Here is a 19,420-nt window from a genome sequence, read left to right as displayed (position 1 = left end):
ACCCTCCTTAAAACTAATCATCTATTTAGCCCCTCCCCCCACCTTTCTCCCCTCCAGTAACCCTGTTTCTTCTCTATACTTAAGAGTCTCTTATGGTTTGCCCCCCTCTCTGTTTTTAGCTTATTTTATTTTTCCTTCTCTTCCCCAATGTTTATCTTTTTTGTTTCTTAAATTCCACATATAAGTGAAATCATATGGTATTTGTATTTCCCTGACTGACTTATTGTGCTTAGCATAATACCCTCTAATTCTATCCACATCATTGCAAAGTCAAGATCTCATTCTGTTTGATGGCTGAATAGTATTCCAGTGTGTGTGTGTGTGTGTGTGTGTGTGTGTGTATACATATGTATATACACACATGCCACTTCTTTATCCATTCATCAGTCGATGGACATTTGAACTCTTTCCATAATTTGGCTATTGTTGATAGTTCTGCTATAAACACTGAGGAGTATGTGCCCCTTTCAATCGGTATTTTGGATAAATACCTACTAGTGCAATTGCTAGGTCACAGGGTATTTCTGTTTTTAACTTTTTGAGGAACCTCCACATTGTTTCCCAAAGTGGTTACATAGTTTGCATTCCTATCAAAAATGCAAAAGTGTTTCCCTTTCTCCACATCATTGCCAATATCCGTTGTTTCTGGAGTTGTTCTGACAAGTGTGAGGTGGTATCTTATTGTAATTTTGATTTGTATTTCCTGATAATGAGTGATATTGAGCATTTTTTCAAGTGTCTGTTAGCCATTTGTATATCTTCTTTGGAGAAATGTCTATTCATGTCTTCTGCCCATTAACTAGGTTATTTATTTTGGGGGTGTCTAGTTTGATGAGTTCTTTATAGATTCTGAATATTAGCCCTTTATCTGATATATCAGTTGCAAATATCTTCTCCCATTCCATAGGTTGCCTTTTAGTTTTGTTGTTTCCTTTACTATGCAGCTTTTTATCTTGATTACATCCCAATAGTTCATTTTTGCTTTTGTTTCCCTTGCCTCAGGAGATGTGTCTAGCAAGAAGTTGCTGTGGTCAAGGTTATTAAAGTGGTTGCTGCCTGTGTTCTCCTCTAGGATCTTGATAGTTTCCTGTCTCACACTGAGGTCTTTCATCCTTCTTGAATTTATGTTTTTGTGTACAGTGTAAGAAAGTGGTCCACTTTAATTCTTCTGCATTTGGCTGTCCAATTTTCCCAACACCATTTGTTGAAAACACTGTCTTTTTTTTTTCCATTGGATATTCTTTCCTGTTTTGTCAAAGATTAGCTGACCATAAATTGAGGGTCTTTTTCTGGATTCTCTATTCTATTCCATTGATCTATGTGTCTTTTGTGCCAGTATCTTACTGTCTTGATGATTACAGCTTTGTACTATAGCTTGAAGTCTAGGATTGTGATACCTCCCATTTTGCTTTTCTTTTTCAACATTATTTTGGCGATTCAGGGTCTCCCTTAGTTCCATTGAAATGTTAGTACTGTTCTAGCTCAGTGAAAAATGTTGGTGTTGGTTTGATAAGGATTGCATTGATTGTGTAGAGTGCTTTGGGTAGTATAGACACTTTTAAATTATTTGTTCTTGTAATCCATGAGCATGGAATGTTTTTCTATTTCTTTGTGTCTTCTTCTATTTCTTTCATAAGTGTTTGATAATTTTCACAGATCTTAACCTCTTTGGTTAGGTTTATTCTTAGGTATCTTGTGGGTTTTCGTACAATTGTAAATGAGATAAATTCCTTGATTTCTCTTTCTGCTGCTTCATTATTGTGTATAGAAATGCAACGGAATTCTGTACATTGATTTATATCCTGTGACTTTGCTGAATTCATGTTATCAGTTCTAGGCAATTTCTTGGTGGAGTCTTTTGTGTTTTCTATATAGAGTATCACGTCATCTGCAAATAGTAAAATTTTTACTTCTTCCTTGCTAATATGGATGCTTTTTATTTCTTTTTGTTGTCTGAATGCTGAGGCTAAGACTTCCAATACAATGTTAAATAGTAGTGGTGAGAGTGGGCAGCCCAAACTTGTTCCTGATCATGGAGGAAAAGTTCTCAGTTTTTCCCCACTGAGGATGATATTAGCTGTGTGTCTTTTACATATGGCCTTTATGATGTTGAGGTATGTTCCTTCTATTCCTTTCTTGAGGATTTTTATTAAGAACAGATGCCATATTTTGTCAAATGTTTTTTCTGCATCTATTGAGAGGATCATATAGTTCTTATCCTTTCTTTTACTATCTGTTGATTGACTGGCAGATATTGAACCATTCCTGTAGCCCAAGAATAAATCCCACTTGATCGTGGTGAGTAATTCTTTTAATATACTATTGGATTTGATTTGCTAGTATCTTGTTGAGAATTTCTGTCTCCATGTTCATCAGGGATATTGGTCTGTAATTCTTCTTTTTCAGTGGTGTCTTTGTCTGGTTTTGGATCAAAGGTCATGCTGGCCTCATGATATTTAAATCAGGCAGGGCTAATCTTCCTACTTTGTTCTTTTAAAAAGTTATTTCATTATTCTCAGTCATTTGAAATTCCCATATAAATTTTAGAATTATCAAATTCTACCAGAAAATTCTATGAGAATTTTTATTGGGATTGCGTTTAATCTACAGACCATTTTCGGAAATTTGACATTTAATTCTTTGAATTTTCCATAGTCTTCGGTGAGAAGCTCTTGTACCTCTTCTGTTAAATTGATCCTAGTTTTAATTTTAGTGCTATTTCGCATATAATTTATTTTTTTCATTTTCCAATTCCTTATATAATAATAGAATGGATTTTTGTATCCTTTTATGTCCTTTGACAGTGCTAATTACACTTATTACTTCATGCAATTGTTTTTTAGATACCCTAGGCTTTTTCACTTAACCATCAAGTCATCTTGAAGTAACACTTTTCTCCCTCCTTCTTGACTTTTAGGGATTTTATTATTTACCAAATTTCAACAGTTAGGAGCACTGGTACAATGCTAAATAGTAGTATGAGAGTGGGTATCCTTACCTGGTTCCCCATCTTTGGAGGAAAGCATTCAACATTTCCTCATTGAGTATATAATGCTAGCTATAGGTTTTTTAAATTACTTTCATCTATTTGCAGTTTGCAGTTTTTGTTGTTGTTTACTATAAATGAATGCTGAATTCTACCAAATGCTTTTTCTACATATTCTCCATACAGCATAAAACTGTTCATAAAATATCTTAACAGCTTGCCAATTTCCAGGGGGAAAAAATCTGCTAAAATCTTTATTGTAATTGCATTTGATGAACAGATCAATTTGTAGAGAGCAAACATCTTAACAATTTTAAGTGTTCCATTCTATGAATGTATACTTCCACTGAGTGGAGAAGGTTTCCTTAGTTCTTTTCTTCAGTGTTATAAATGTGTTAAATTTATCAAATAATTTAATTGAAATTAGTAACTTTATTGTATGTAATTTCTATCTGTATTTAAATGATAAAAAAAAGATTACCTCTTTTATTTTCCTTTAGGAAATGGAGGCTCACAGAGAATAATTAACCAAATACTCAAGGATTTGAGTGGTTTGGGGTTTTTTATCACAAATTTTAAGAAAAACTAAAATACAAAGTTAAATTCTCTAGCTCTAATTAATAAGACCATCCTTTCCACTATTGTCTTATTTCTGAATGCTATGTAAATAGTAAAATAAACATGATGCAGGGTGATCATTAAATATTCTAAAAGTAAGCACATACACGTGGGCTGATATAGGAATTTTTGAAGGTTGACAGAATCACTTTCCAAATTCTTACTCCTTTTATTGCAATTTTTAAAGCACTTGCAAAAATATCTTAATCAACACTTAATGCAAATTCTAATCCTATCCTCAACCTATGTATACAATATTTTTAGTCACGTGTTAGTTTTATAATATTAAGAGTGTCATAGGAAGATTAAAACATAATTTGAAAACTAAAATCTGATCTATGTGTACCGTCAATATTTTGCTAAATGCTTTTCCTTAGTCTGTAAATATGTGTTGAATAAATCTAGAAGAGTTAAAATGCTTTCTATCATAAATTTTATGAGCATGTGGGGTTATGAAGTAGGAAGCAGCAATCACAATATTGCATCTGAAACATAAAATTCTGCACACACATCCATGACTCTCCCCATAGCTTATTTATATAAGAGCAAACACACTGATTATTATTTTATCATTTTTACTGTTAAGTTTTTTTCATCATTTAAATGTCTTAACTTATTTTAAATAAATAAGATTTATATCCATCAGAACTCAATCTAATTGTCTGTCTCATCTGCAGAGATTTTCCAAAACCACACCCTCACCTCACCATGAAGGTCCTCAAGTATTTACCATTTCACAGTTTACTTTTCTAATCGATGTGTCATGAAAAGGGTAGAATACAAGCCAATGGTGTGTCATCCCCAGTGCCACTTGGAATCACCTTATTGACCATTTACTTCATCAAGTCATTTGCTGCCTTCTTAGGTCATGATTTCCATCACCTTTTCCTGGATTTGGCAGACCTCATGGAGTTCAGTACAACTGGTTTTCTGGATTGGGTTGTTTAAGGTTTTTATTTTATTTTATTTTATTTTATTTTATTTTATTTTATTTATCTTTTTAAATATTTATTTATTTATTCATAAGAGACACAGATTGAGAGAGAGAGGCAGAGACACAGGCAGAAGGAGAAGCAGGTTCCTCACAGAGAGCTCGAGGTGGGACTGGATCCTGGATCCCAGGATCACGACCTGAGCCGAAGGCAGGTGCTCAACCACTGAGCCACCCAGGCATCCTGTTTAAGTTTTTTATTAAAAATCTTCAGAGAATTTTTTTTCCACATCCTCACCAACACTGTTATTTCTTGTGCTTTTTATTTTATCCATTCTGACAAATGTAAAGTGGAGGTTCCTCAGAAAATTAAAAATAGAATTACCATATGATCCAGTAATACTGCGTATTTTACAAAAGAAAATTAAAACACTAATTTGCAAAGATACACATACCCCTGTGTTTATTGCAGCATTATTTGCAATTGGCAAATCATGGAAGCAATCCAAGTTTCCATCAAAAGATGAATGGATAAGGAAGATGTGGTATATACATATATATACATACAATGGAATACTAGCCATAAAAAAAAATGAGATCTTGCCATTTGCAAGAACATGGATAGAGCTAAAGTGTACTAAGCTAAGCAAAATAAGTCAGTAAGAGAAAGACAAATACTACATGATTTCACTCACATGTGGAATTTAAGAAACAAAATGAACAAAGAAAAAAGAGACAGACTTTTAAATAAAGGAACAGATAGGTGGTTGCTCGGAAGGAGGGAGAATGGGGGATTAGCAAAACAGATTAAAAGGATTAAGAGCACATTTATCTTGATGAGCACTAAGCAATGTATACAATTGTTGAATCATCACATTGTACACCTGAAACTAATATAACAATGTATATTAATGATATTTCAATTTAAAAAAAATATACACATACACAAAAAAAACAAAGTGACTATCAGTAGTTTTAACAAAAGAAACTTCAAAAAATATGGTCTTCAATTATTTTCAATGTGAAATATTTTCTGTCAAAAGCAAAATTCACTCAGGAGGAGTTTCACCAAGAAGTTTTTACCCAGAATGTTATTAGCAATTATTTTTCATTTTCTAATGCAATTTCATCATTTTGCAGATCATCAAGGTTTACTTCAGAAACACAATCCTGAAGTCATCAGATAACAATTTTACTTAAGTCCATGTGACTAATGTCTTCTCAATATCCCAATATTTTGTCTATTGAACAAAGCTGGTATTTCCCATCATACCAATCTTTCTGAGAAAATAAGTTTACCACTTTGGTCTTGGCTTCCTTTCTGTGATCTTTTTCAGAAGTAGCTTTTCCTTCCAAACTGCAATGGTGCTACTCAGAGACCCAAAGGGATACAAATATATTTTAAAATAACTGTAGGTATACCAGGGGCCGGAAAAACCATACCCCAAAAATAAAATGTGCTCAAAGAAAATAACATTTAAAATCCTCTCCTGAAGTTCTGGCACTTATGTTAAAACAGGATTTTTTTCCTCTTTCTTAATCTCACTTTAAAATGTTAGCCTTTTCAAATTTGATTTATGTAGCTGCTAGATGAAGGAACCCCTTTAAATAATTGCCAAGAGAACAAAATAGGAATCAAAGTGTCAAATTCCTTTACATTATTTTGTAGGTAGCCTTAAATACTTCTTTAATGCCTGTGAGAAATCAAATATTGGTAATCTGTCTCTGTCCATTTCTCTCTTCTCAGATAGCTAATGACATGCATTATACTTCCCTGACTGTGTGTACCTTTCATTTCACGCAAAGCCTTTAATCCTTCTCTTTTTAGATAAAATGCCATAACCACAGTGTAGTAGGTTAAGATTGATTGACAAGTGCATATAATTATGGCTTCAATAGTGGAGTATGTTTTACAGTTGAAAAAAAAGCACAACCTTGAAAATAAAGAAGTTGTGCCCTTTCTCTGGGATAAAAGGATCATATCAAATTGGTTCATTTCTTTGCTGGAATGAAATAAAAGATGTCTTGTAACAAAGAACACCACCCAAAAGGCGGCTGGAGGATGTCTTTCTTGACTACATAATGCTCTGCCAATAAGAAAATCAAAAGAGATAAAAGTAGAACTTTAGGAGTTAGTCCCTTTTACTTCATTTCCCATTCATAGTTCATACATAATTGGGAACAAAGAGAGACAATAGCAGAAAAATGTAACATTCAAAAATATAAGTTTATAAAAATGTATAAAAGGATAAAGTTTGTGAATTAAAACCAGAGGTTATACTAGTTAAACAAGCTTCCCTTACTTTGCTTCTGGCCTTAGATTCAATGAAAATCCACAGTAAATTCATGTTCTATTCCTCTAGTTTTGGTATTCTGTTTCAACTGATTAAATACTAAAGTATTTAGAGATTTAGGATTTTGTTTTAAAATGGGAATTAATTCACCAACTGGGAACCTGAGATCTGGGCTGTTGGTGGGAAACAAGAAACTTCATCCAACAAACAGTGGGCATAGTAAATGTGTAGACATTTGCAGGCATATGTGGTATTTGCTTACCCACCTTACTGAAGCATTACTTGAGCACCTACTATAGGCCAAGCATCAACAAGACCTCGCCTCTTTATAGTCAGCTAACAGAAATCATCATTTCTTTTTGCTGGGCTAAGCACCAGGGTTTTATTGATAATATAATTTTAGATGATACATAATTTTGAACCCCTGGATGTTGTCTGTCAAGAAAAAGATATATTAGGCCTAGGAGCTCTTTTATCCTGCATACCATTCTTTTATCTATAATGTCTCAAAACCCATGAAAATGTAATTTAGCCACATCCTGCCCTAAGAATTCTTTCAGAAAATGAGGAAACTTCCATATAATAAAAGAAAGAGATGTGGGGATTGTAGCAGGGTAGAATCAACAAAAATATTTGCAACCTCAAATACATTAAGGATAATCTTTTCAAAATACTTAGCTGTTATTTTCAAAATAAAAAAAAAACAGCATTCAGAAGCAACTGGACACTGTTTGAGTTAATTTGAAAGCAGCAAAAGAAAAGCCCAGAATGCAGACATAATCGCAGGCAGTGATGTCAAGACTTGGTAAAATATATCAAGATGTAGAAGACAACTAGAGGTAAGAGGGAGGTCAGAGAAGTGGAAGAGTCTGCTCATCCCTCTGGCATGAAATGTTTGCATGGAGAGATAGCCCAGGTAATAGGGAAAAGAGAAAGAACATATTTAAAGACAAGAGAATAGGGCAGCCCGGGTGGCTCAGCGGTTTAGCGCCACTGTTGGCTTGGGGTGTGATCCTGGAGACCTGGGATCAAGTCCCATGTTGGGCTCCCTGCATGTTTGGAGCCTGCTTCTTCCTCTGCCTGTGTCTCTGCCCCTCTGTCTCTCTCTGTCATGAATAAATAAATAAAATCTTTTTTAAAAAATAAAAAGACAAGAGAATATAAATGTCCTGGTTTTAGGAAATGTATGAGCCACAATAGCAATGAAAGGAAAGATGATGTGGTATCTACATTTTTTTTTTTTTTTGCATTAGCTCCCAGAATGTGATGGTGAAGAATATAACAACTGCCAGCACAGTTTGGCACTGCTGCCTTGGTTCAGGCCAAAAAGGGAGCAATCTTATCACCATTGCTTTTATAACATTAGTATAAACCTCAACAAAGTGAAAAAGACAAATGATGCCTTGGTTTATTTATTTATTTATTTATTTATTTATTTATTTATTTATTTATTTTGGTATTTTTATTTTTAAAAGCTTTAATATTTAAGATTCCTGAGAAGGGTCTCTCAGGCACTCTCAGGAGTCTGTAGACCTCACTTTGAGAAGTACTGCATATATTTTATTTGATGACCCATAAGATAATCACTTTTTCAGTATTTGTTCAAAAATGAAATTTCTCACCCTCCCTCAATTATGGCCTGACACTAGAGTGAAAATGACAAGGCAAGAGGCCATGGGACTCAACACTTGTCCCATTGGATAGCAACTATAACTGATATCTCCAAGGTTGGAAAGTTGGTTTAAGCACACTCTGGACCTGTTACAGGTTTAAGGTTTTCATTAATGATTTCAAGATTCCTCAGAGACCCAGTCTCCACAACTAGGGATTATTCAACCAAAGTTCCTTTGATGAATTGGATAGGTTTCCATTCTTGCATATCACTTCTTCCTACTGCAATCTGTAAGATTCTAGTTAGTGTCAGCTTGTCTCTGGCCAGGATGTTTACCCCAGGAGGCAAGGACGTTCCAGTCTGTTTCCTATCATAAAAAATGTATCCTTAGCTCCGAAAATTTCCTCAAATATTTGTATCCTACCAAAAGTTTTGAGTTACACAGTATAATTATTTTGCAAACCAAATGTCCATAATACCAATTAATTATAAACTGTGTAAGAATAATATCACGATGCTGAATAAGAGATATTTTATGTAATCTGTACAAGCACTCTCAGAGTAACCATGTTTATATGCAACCTCTGACATGGCCTACAACATTATCAATTATTTTGACCATCTTTATAATCAATATAATTCATTATGACCAAATTAACCAGAGGGTAATCAACACTTTTTGTTACAGTGGCCAAAATATTTAATGACTACATATATTTCACTGTATTATAATAAAGCCTATTTACATTTACATGTATGTATGTGTAATATATGCATATATATGCATATTCATATATATTTTATCATAAAGTTATATTTATATCTATATACACATATATATTATTTCATGCTTCAGATTTTATGTGTGAAAGCCAAAAGATCTAGCCTATTTTCACAAAATCTTCTCAAAAAAATTATCTATGTATTCAACTTGTACCAGAATCCCAAATAAATTTTTCAAAAACTATAGGAAGACAGTGATTATATACCTTTAAAGTGGATTAACCAACAATGTATATTCAATTAAGCTTAGCAACAATATAATATCTTTTATAATATTTCCAAATTTCAATGAAGAGCTTTAAATAATTAATTTACTTTAATTTATATAAATAACTCTCTTAATATATTTAATTTTGATGCCTGTTTAAGATTTAATTTAAAGTACTGCCATCTAAACTGTATAGCCTGACCATACAAATGTTCTTAATGCTAGGAATGATTTGTACTTTAAAATCCTCAGGGAAAAAACAGATAAAAAGAAAAATGGATCAGCACATCCTTAGTAGCTAAACCATTATTTACTTACTAGGTTTAGTACAGGAGAGGGATATTGTCAGAGCGCTCACTGCTGCGATAAAATTAAATCACGTCAGCATTTTTCACACCCAACAAAAGAAATATGTAATATATAGAGAATTGTACTTCCTTGTAAAGAAAAAAATCACCTTCTCAGCTCAATAGCTACCTTAATCTGGTGATTAAATTCCAAGGATGAGTGATCTTGAGCTGCCATAAAAATACAAAGTGTATCCATATATTGGATTTTATTAATCTCCTGATTTTGACTGCCTTGGTTTCATTCTTGGAACAAACTAGAAAAGTCCGTTTATGCTTATATTCTAAGGCATAATTACTATGATTAAAAAGTTGCAGTAACTTATGAGCTGTAAAACTAGTAAATTATATCCAGCCTGTAAGTAGAACTAATTATAAAGCTGTTGCTTGATTAAGGTGTTTATACTAAAGAGTATTAAAGGGATTAGTCCTAAGCTTTACATCCTGCAGCACAGAATTAATATGCAGGATTTAAACACTCAAATTAATTCAGGTGCAGCAAACAATTATATGAAATAGGAACACTCGACCCAGCTAATGACCACACTAGTCCACCAAGCTAATTTATAATCATGTACTTATTGACCTCTCTGCATGTTCACAAAAGGACTGTTCTCATGCTAATTCCTGCCTGCAAGCCACTGTCACAGCCCATAGGCCCGGTGTCTACTCATCATAGTGATTAGTGCCAGACAAGAAGCACAGACTCTAGTCCCTAAAATCACTGCAAGTTTTGTCATAATGAAATATCTCATCTTGCAAGAAGTTACATGTAATTGATAAACTCTGTATCATCACCACCATCAGGAAGAAACATTCAGTAAGAACTTACTGGGAACATTTCTAGTCTCTCCACTGAACAGTGTAGCTGTACTCCAAACTTGAACTCTGGAAGTTTATCAGCTAATTGGAATAAAGATGTTGAAGGAGGGAGAGACTATGTCAAAATAATAGGTAGTCTAGTTTAAGGTTTAAGATTTCTGTATTAGATAATTAAGCTAGTCAAACCACACTGAAGTCCATTGCTAAGCCTTCTTCAGAATTTGCTCTGAAAAAAAAATAAATGCTGTCCAGGTCCCCTGGGGTTCATTCATTCAAATTTTTCAGGAAACAATTATTAATCTCTACCTTGTGAAGTATGGAAGATTTTTTTAAAAGAATAAATTGATAATGCAGTCCTTGCTCCAAGAAATTAAGGCGCATACATTTTAGTAGAAAAAAAGATAAACACACTATTAACTGTAAACAGATTAGAAAGAGCATCAGAATAAGAGGCACAAAGAATTACATGAACTCATACACGGGAAAACTGATACCACAGGTAGTACTAAAGTCTTATAAAAAGCACTAGACCAAGAGCCCAAAGACATGGGTTGGACATACAATCTTGCTTGTCTTACTCGCTATGTGGGTTTCCACAGTTGTTTTAATGTGCCTGTACCTCATTGATGAACATTTTTATTTTATACAGATATAACAGAATTGTGAAATTGGGATGAAAGATAGTATCTTGTATGCAATATAAAGGGTCACTCTTGCTGTCACTAAGTATCCTGCCAAGGACATGGCTAGCAAGTGATCCACCAAGAGAAAATACAACTTGACTCATTTCTTATGGTTTCTTCCTCATTATCAATAGATTTAACTATCTGTCCATTCGTTCATTCATTCATGGCTGCTTTGGTAAGAAACTATTCTGAGTGAGGGTAACCCAGCAAGCAAGAATGAAACATTTATGTTCTCTCAGTTTAATTTTTCTTTTTAAATCATTAGGCCTTCTTTATTCTCCAGGAAGGGTAAAAAAGTATTGCAAAACCTCAGAGGCTGTTTGAAAAGTTCCGTACAATGGGCCATGGAAAAGTAACAAAATAAAAATAATTTTTAAAATTAACAAAATGGGATTTTCAGGATGCAGCAGCTTTAAAGGGAGATTGGAGTAGATGTGGAAATGTACTGAGGGGAAATAATAGAAACTAATTCTGCCTGGCAATGTTCAACAGACTAGAAGCAAAGTACATTTAGAAAAGATTCAGAAGATGTTTGAATATCCTACCTTGAGAATTATTTCAGAAGATGTTAAAAAACCCTATATATCTGATAAGGAAGAAATACTTTTGTTGGCAGGAGATAAAGAGATTTTTATTTAATTTTCAGAGGCCACTAAAACTAAATGTAACTCAGCACCTGTTCTAATAAAAAAAGGTTTTCTGAGAAAACCCTACAAGAAGTAGGTTGTACTAGAGTCACTCAGGAACTGAGCTGTCTGATGAATAACCTGGCCTTGTGTATACTACCTAACTTTGATATTGAAACAAGAATTTAGTTTTTTAACGTATCGAGAGGTTTCAATAAACAAGAGAGAAGCATAGAATTGTACTGACAGTAAAAATGGGGAGGAGAGTCTCACTATCTTAAAACTATATGCTTCACAGAGCAGAAATCTTGGGTGTGGTAAACTACTAAATAATTACTTGTTTCTAATAGAACTGATTATGATAATCAGTTGGAGAAGAGAAGACAAAAATTCAGGATCTCTTTGAATGAAGGCAGAGCCTGGTATGAGAGGTGTGTATGCAGGAGAATCCTACAAGGGAGTTTTCTACAATAAGAAAAGCAGAATAGGGCAGGAGAAAAGGTAGGCAAAGCTGCACAGCAAGAGAAGTCTATTCTTAGCTTATGCCAATGGGGAGCTTTGGAGTATAAATTTTAGCACTGAGATTATCCCACCAGAATCAAGGGGATAAGCTCTGATCTCTCACATCATTCAAGGGTTATCCATGATCTGCTATGAGAAGAGGACGCATGAGTAACCTTCATAGGCATCTCAAATTGGCTATCAGTCAAGGGCAAATGTAAAGTAAAGGGTATGAAGGAAATATCATTAACCCCATTTTGCAGATTAAAAACTGAGACTGATAAAAATCACATACCCATTAGGTAGTGGATGTCAGAGTCAAAATCAGGTCTGCCTAACTCCAAAATCCACTCCCTAAACATTAAGCCATTCTAAAAATATTATTAAATATTATTACATTAGTAAAATTCTGGTAAGTTCCCTCAATGAATATGAAATAATTTATTTCTAAATATATTTATTTTGTGTATTTAAAGAAGATAGAAAAGAAACCTACAATGGGCTCTGAGATTGAGTTTTAATTAATATAAGTCCACCGAAATCATAGTGTTTTCAGGATATAATACTATAAAGTAACAGTTGTTCGCTACAAAAGAGAGAATTGTCAAACTAATATATGGATCAGACACTATTAGATTTCCCCAAAATGTGCACTGTTGAAAACTTGAATCCTTAAATATTCCTCAAAAAGAGTTTTTAAATGAAATAATTTTGCAGAAAACATACACAACTTGCCTCTTGAGGCATAACACATAAACATTAAATGTTCCAAGTAGTCCTAAATCAAGACTTCTGTATAACTTTAATGCAAGATTTCCAAGCTAATACTACACAAAATCCTGTTTTGAAAAATTATAAAACAATTATTAACATTTCACAGAATACTAGTAGTTCATAGACCAAGGTTTAGGGAACATCAGTATACTGTATATGAGTGGATCTAAGAGTACTGCAAAGAAGAAATCATAATAAAATATATAAGGAAATTACCATTAGGAAGTGTTAGCAGAAAGAACAAAGGGATTGGTTAGTAACCACTTCCATTCTGATGGAGGTGCTGGACAGAGGGAAAGACACCAAAAACAGTTGAACAAACCATCCCAATACATACTGACATACCCATAATTTAGGGAGAATCTGTGCCTTACATATATCAAGTATATATTAAATGTTTACTCAACAAAAGGTTCAAAGGAGACAACCAGGAGAATTACAGAGAGATTTGAAGTAAGCAAATTTAAGTATTATTACATGAAAAAAATTAAGCCCATAGTATAGGGCCAAAAGTCTTTGTTTAAATCCTAACTGTATCAGTTACAGAAATGTGACATTCTCTCCACTGTGTTTCTTTACATGCATGTGAAAAGAACTCGTCCTTATTCTACTCGTAGTGGATGTTTGACAGATCATCTATATGAAAGTGATTTGAAAACAGGTAAAAGGTTTATAAATATTAGGTCCTTAGATAAAGAAAGTCTGTAAACACTTTTTGGGATAACTTCGGAATGGCACTTTGTCTCCTAAAGGCATTTCTTTACAATAATGAGTACAAATGGGCAATCTTCAATGGACTATGAGATTCATTTAAGTATTATGTGAGTGTAAATTATACAGTATTTTTAAGATGATATATCACCAACTCATGAGTTGCTTTAACTTGTTCTCCCCTGTGGAATGGCTTCTCTGAGCATTTGTGTTTCACTGAGTTGGTGTGTTTAAAAATGAATGCTCCTAGCTGGCCAGGATCCTGACTGTAAATATCTCTTTGAGTTGGGCATACTTTAGCAAAAGATCAAACCATTAGGTTAGATAAGTAGGGTCAGTCATATATCAACAAGATACACATCTGTGTAGAAGTTAATGAACCTGAAGGTGGAAGTGCAGGATACAGCATTTGGATGAACATAAAATAAGTGGTGAACTTCAACAACATTCTTATGAAACTAGTCAAGTGTGTACCTAGACTTTAGAAATATAAAGAGTGACTCCAGGTCATCCAGATGGATGTGAGGAAAAATACATAGATTCCAAAATAGTCCCAGAAGCACAATTTGGTAATCACATGACACTTCACCTTTTTTTCGCAGCTAAACTCAAGCAAGGACGCTGTGTACAGAAATACATATTTCTTTAGATTGGGCACCTTATCTTCTCTTTGTCTTCTTCTATCAGACCCTTCCCAAGTCATGGAATGGAACCACCACATCATTGTGACTGCTATGTGAGGATGTATACATGAGCTGAGTGTTACAAAATAGAGTCTTGGATTTAAACTGACTTTGTGATCTTTAACCAAGGGATTCAGAAATTACAGTGAGGGCTTCATATATTTATAGAAATTTGATCATTAAAGGAGGTCAAAGTTTATAATTAGGAACCCAGAGACCAATATTTACCACGTTACATCCTAAGCAAAGGAATTATTTCAGACCCTGTATGTTTTCTCCATTTGGTGTGTTTTCTCACCAATTTTTAGATTATGTTGGCTATTACCTTTGGCTATTGATAGCTTTATTTTAGTCTTGTAAAATAGTGTGTTATTGGAATGTCTACTATGTCCATTATATATTTGATTTCTCTTATCACCTTTCCAAAACAATAAGATGGGTGTAAGACTTTTATATTAATTGTACTGTCTTTTAAGAGTGTGTATATACACACAATAAATAGGTTGTACATAACATAAACAAATAAGTCATAGTCAAAATACTCAAAATGAGATACACAGATAGCATTAATAGTTAAATGTGGACAAAATGACTAAAAATAATAAAAGTATAGGGGATACATCTAGGCAAAGAAAATGTCACTTGAAAAGATTCCAGAAGAAAAAAGATGGAAAACTTTCCTGGCCTGTTGGGATTTTTGCTTCTATACATTTCAACCAGCCTTTAGGCAATGGCTATAACCCCTGTGTTGACAGCCCAGAGCACTGATCTTCAGTATTTTTCCAGACACATAGAACTGGCTGTTGGATAAAATGTACTTCTAGACAGCTTGTCTTAATAGGCTGTAAAGTAAAATCATAGTTGCACATGACAGATCATGCATGACAAAATGAACATTGCATTTTATTTTAGTCATCTGTTAACATTTTCCCATAAATGACAGGTTTTCCCCCCCAATATTTAAACTCAAAAATGAAGCCTTCTTGAGGTAGCTTGGATTTCAAAGAACTTTATTCAGCCAGTAACTATATGGGACAGATGCGTTTATGAACCTAACTAGAAATGACATTACTGCGAGATTTAATGGCCACATATACTCTTCTGGCTGTCTATCCTTCACAGGGTTGTCTGCTTTACTACTAGTCATTAGCGGGAAAGCGAAAGTATGAATGGACAAGACAGAGCAAAAGGTTCTGTGGGTCAGCAGATAATCCCAGAATGATCACTCTTGTAAATCTCTCTGTTAAATTCATTCCTAATATATGAAAAGGTCTTCTTTCAGCATTTTATGTATATAAATATGTGAAGATCTTTTAGGCTATAGCAGTGAAGCAGAGATAAACAAATCGGAGTCTCTTGCTCTACAGAACATACAACCTACTGGATTGGACTATCATAAATATAATTATCTAAAAACAAAGTACCACGGAAGAAATACACAAAAACCTGAGAGTAAGAGAGGAAGGTGAGGTTATATTTCAACAAGAGAAGCTAGAGATAGGTTTCATGCAGGAGATGACCTGAGTTTTGAGGAAGGGGAGGATTTTAATAAGTAGCAAGAATGGAGAACATATTAGATAGAACTATGTAAGCAATCTGCGCTCAGATATTCTGAGATAGGAGTATTTTAACGAAATTGGGAGTGAGTAGTGCAGTGTGCTGTGGGAGGCAGAGGAGGGATGGGGAACAGGAAGTTTAAGACCAGCAAAACAGTATAGACTAAATCAAGAGGTACCCTGATTATTTGACAGTTTCAACTTTATTTGAAGGCCACGGGGAATGTAGCAGGGTTTTGAGCAGGAGAATGACTTGATCTCAAAGGGAATGCCCTATAGGTCAGTGCAACTTTTTTTTTAATTAAGAAAATGAACATACTACGGCTAAGACTCAAGAAAATAGGTTGTCTTTCTGCTTACAAGCAGCTTACAATTCAAATTTATATTCTTGCTCATTAAACTGGGAACAGTTTCTCTAAAGAATAAGTAAATCTATCTCAGAGAATATCAATGATGCTTTCTATAGGGTAGTCTTTGCTTTTAATTTCAAATTCCAGCATAGTTACCATACCATCTTAAATTAGTTTCAGGTGTACAATATAGTGATTTGGCAATTCTTAGTCTCTGAAATGAACACCCTGATTTCTAATCTATTCTTGAAGCGCTACCTAGCAAAAAACTACGTACACTAGAGTTTCCTGGGAAAAGAGTTTCCTATGCTAAAATCTTGTCATTTTGGGAGAAGGCTTAGCAATCTAGCTCATCAAGTATATTTCCCATGAACTTATCATCCATATAAAAATTCATCAGCAGAGGATGGGAGATGAGATTGGGAGAAGAGAGGAAACTGGTTGAAAAATCAAGACACCCGGCCAAATGCTTGGCCCAGGAGACCCTATTTTATTACTATGATTCCATTCTCACCTTTCTACATGATAAACTTACAAGAGCCATTGTATGACTCTTTTCTATGTAAAGAACTGAACAGGCATACCTAGGACACAGCAGTTAGTGGCAGGGGCAGCTCAAGATGGGATCTAGAGATGGCACAGCTAAGGACTTTCAGGTGTATGGTCCCTCACTTGAAAGGTCCTTGGGAATGGAGCCACTGTGCTAAATTTCTTACACTAGAGTGGGTAACCTCAAAGTCTGTGTGTACTCATAGCTATTCTTCCTGAGAGTAGCTAATTTGATGCTTATTTGAGACACAGTTCTTTTCAAATCCCATAATGGTTGCTAATAATGTTATAGGAAAGAAACCTGCAAAAATTATCCATCTATAGATCAAATATTAACTTGAGAAAGATTCTTGACTGGTTCCTATAAAACCTTTAAGCTCACCAGTTTGGGTATTGAGATTACATTTCTGCAGAAGTTTTAACTTTATCATAGGTTTTATCCAGTTGCTTCATCTTCTTACCAATATAGTGAATTCAAAAAGGAAAGTGCTATCACCCCCAACTTACTCTGCTTGATAAAATGGAGCTGTTAAGTACTTCTCAGAAGTCACAATAGAACCATACAAAAAACTTAAATTCTATGTTTTCTCATTATATGATGTGTACATAGCTGCATTTGATGTCTTCAGATAATATCATATGAATAGTTCTCTCTGTCTGATCCTTCATCTCTCTCCCTGTCTGCTGGCCTGAAACTGAAATGTAGCCTTTCCATAATGGGACAAAAACTGGCATCATTCCTTTAGTTTCCAACTTGGAGCATCAAGTTATGGTGTCCTACTCCTATATTTATCAGATTTGTAAGATGTAGAAGCTATTTGAATGATGGCCTTTCTGGGGAATTATTTCCTTGCAATGATTTTCAACAACGTCAACGTTTCCCTAGGGGACCAATAAAGTTCATTGAATAAATGTGCCTGTCCTCTCAGTTATGCATTAGTTACTGTGTTTAGGTGTTTTGCCTGGCTCCTCCTGAGGTCACTGAATATCTCTCAAAGGAAAAAATATGTTCCCAATTTGTCCTTTCAGGCGAGTCTGAAAAGCTCACCCTTATAGCAGATGTGATGGTTTTTCCCCAAATGATTTCATTCTGCTAAAATGTCTATTATTACAATATCTATTGAGGTAGTTAACATGTTCTATAGTAAATGTGAAACAATTCACTACTTCTAGGATTAAGATGAACAATAATATTTACTTTGGCTTGGACTTAGGCCTGAATCTTGGGAAGCTTTACACTAAACTCACACAAAGTAATTTTGGCTAAGAAACTGGGATACAAAAAAAAAAAAAAAGAAAGAAAGAAGGAAAGAAAGAAAGAAAAAGAAAAAGAAAAGAAAAAAGAAAAAGAAGAAAGAAAGAAAGAAAGAAAGAAAGAAAGAAAGAAAGAAAGAAAGAAAGAAGGAAGGAAAGAAAAAAGAAACTGGGATACATGCTATTTTTAATGACCTTTCAAAGATCATTTTGTGTAGTTTGGTTGGAAATGCAGTTAATGAATATGTAAAAGTAAAAGGTGGTGGGAAGGTGTCTCGCTGACTCAGTGCGTACAGCTTATAATACTTCATCTCAAGGTTGTGAGTTTGAGCCCCATGTTGGGTTTGGCAGCTACTTAAAAAAAAAAAATTCCTTCTTAAATACTGAAATAAAAAAGCTGGGTTTTTTTTCCTAAAATAAACTTTATTTTAAGGGCAGTAACAGTCACCGTGCTTATTGGAATGTGTGGCTGATAACCTAGGGACAGTACAAAATAAGAAATATATATATATTATTCATATATATAATATAGTATAATAAACTTTGATATTAATAGTCATTCTTGAAATCTATGACCTTAGATTACCAGTTTAAACAAGAGAGGAAAATAAAAGGAAAGCATCTTAATCAAATACTCTCTCTGTTCTGTGTCCATGCCTCTTCTTTGGGTTTTCTTATCTCTTTAATTTAGTCTTGATCTGCATTGCCTATTAAGGAAATCTTATTGATACAGTGTGAAACAGCTGTTAGATTCTATATTTTTATATGTGTTTTGATATCTGTAATTCTAGTTACTGCTTTCAAAACTAGAAACACTTACTTACTGATGCAATGACATTTTAAATACTGTAGCAATGCACTCCCCAGCCAGCACAGGCCTTGGGCTGCACTCACTGTCAGAAGCTATTTAGAATTTTCTTGCTAAATAACCTTAGACAAATCCTGATTTGTTGACAAAGATAAGCTTCTGAGGATGCTTTCCCTGTAGTCAGAAGTTGTACTAAACTTGGAGACAGAAGTGTTCTTTCTTTAATATCACTTATTACATAATGAAATTATTTCATTTTTCAACTAATCTGTCTTTCGGGGCACCTGGGTGGCTCAGTGGTTGCACATCTGCCTTCGGCTC

Source organism: Vulpes vulpes, chromosome 12 (assembly GCF_048418805.1).
Source record: "Vulpes vulpes isolate BD-2025 chromosome 12, VulVul3, whole genome shotgun sequence".
In the NCBI taxonomy this organism is placed as follows: Eukaryota; Metazoa; Chordata; class Mammalia; order Carnivora; family Canidae; genus Vulpes; species Vulpes vulpes.
Note: the sequence above shows the minus strand (reverse complement) of the source record.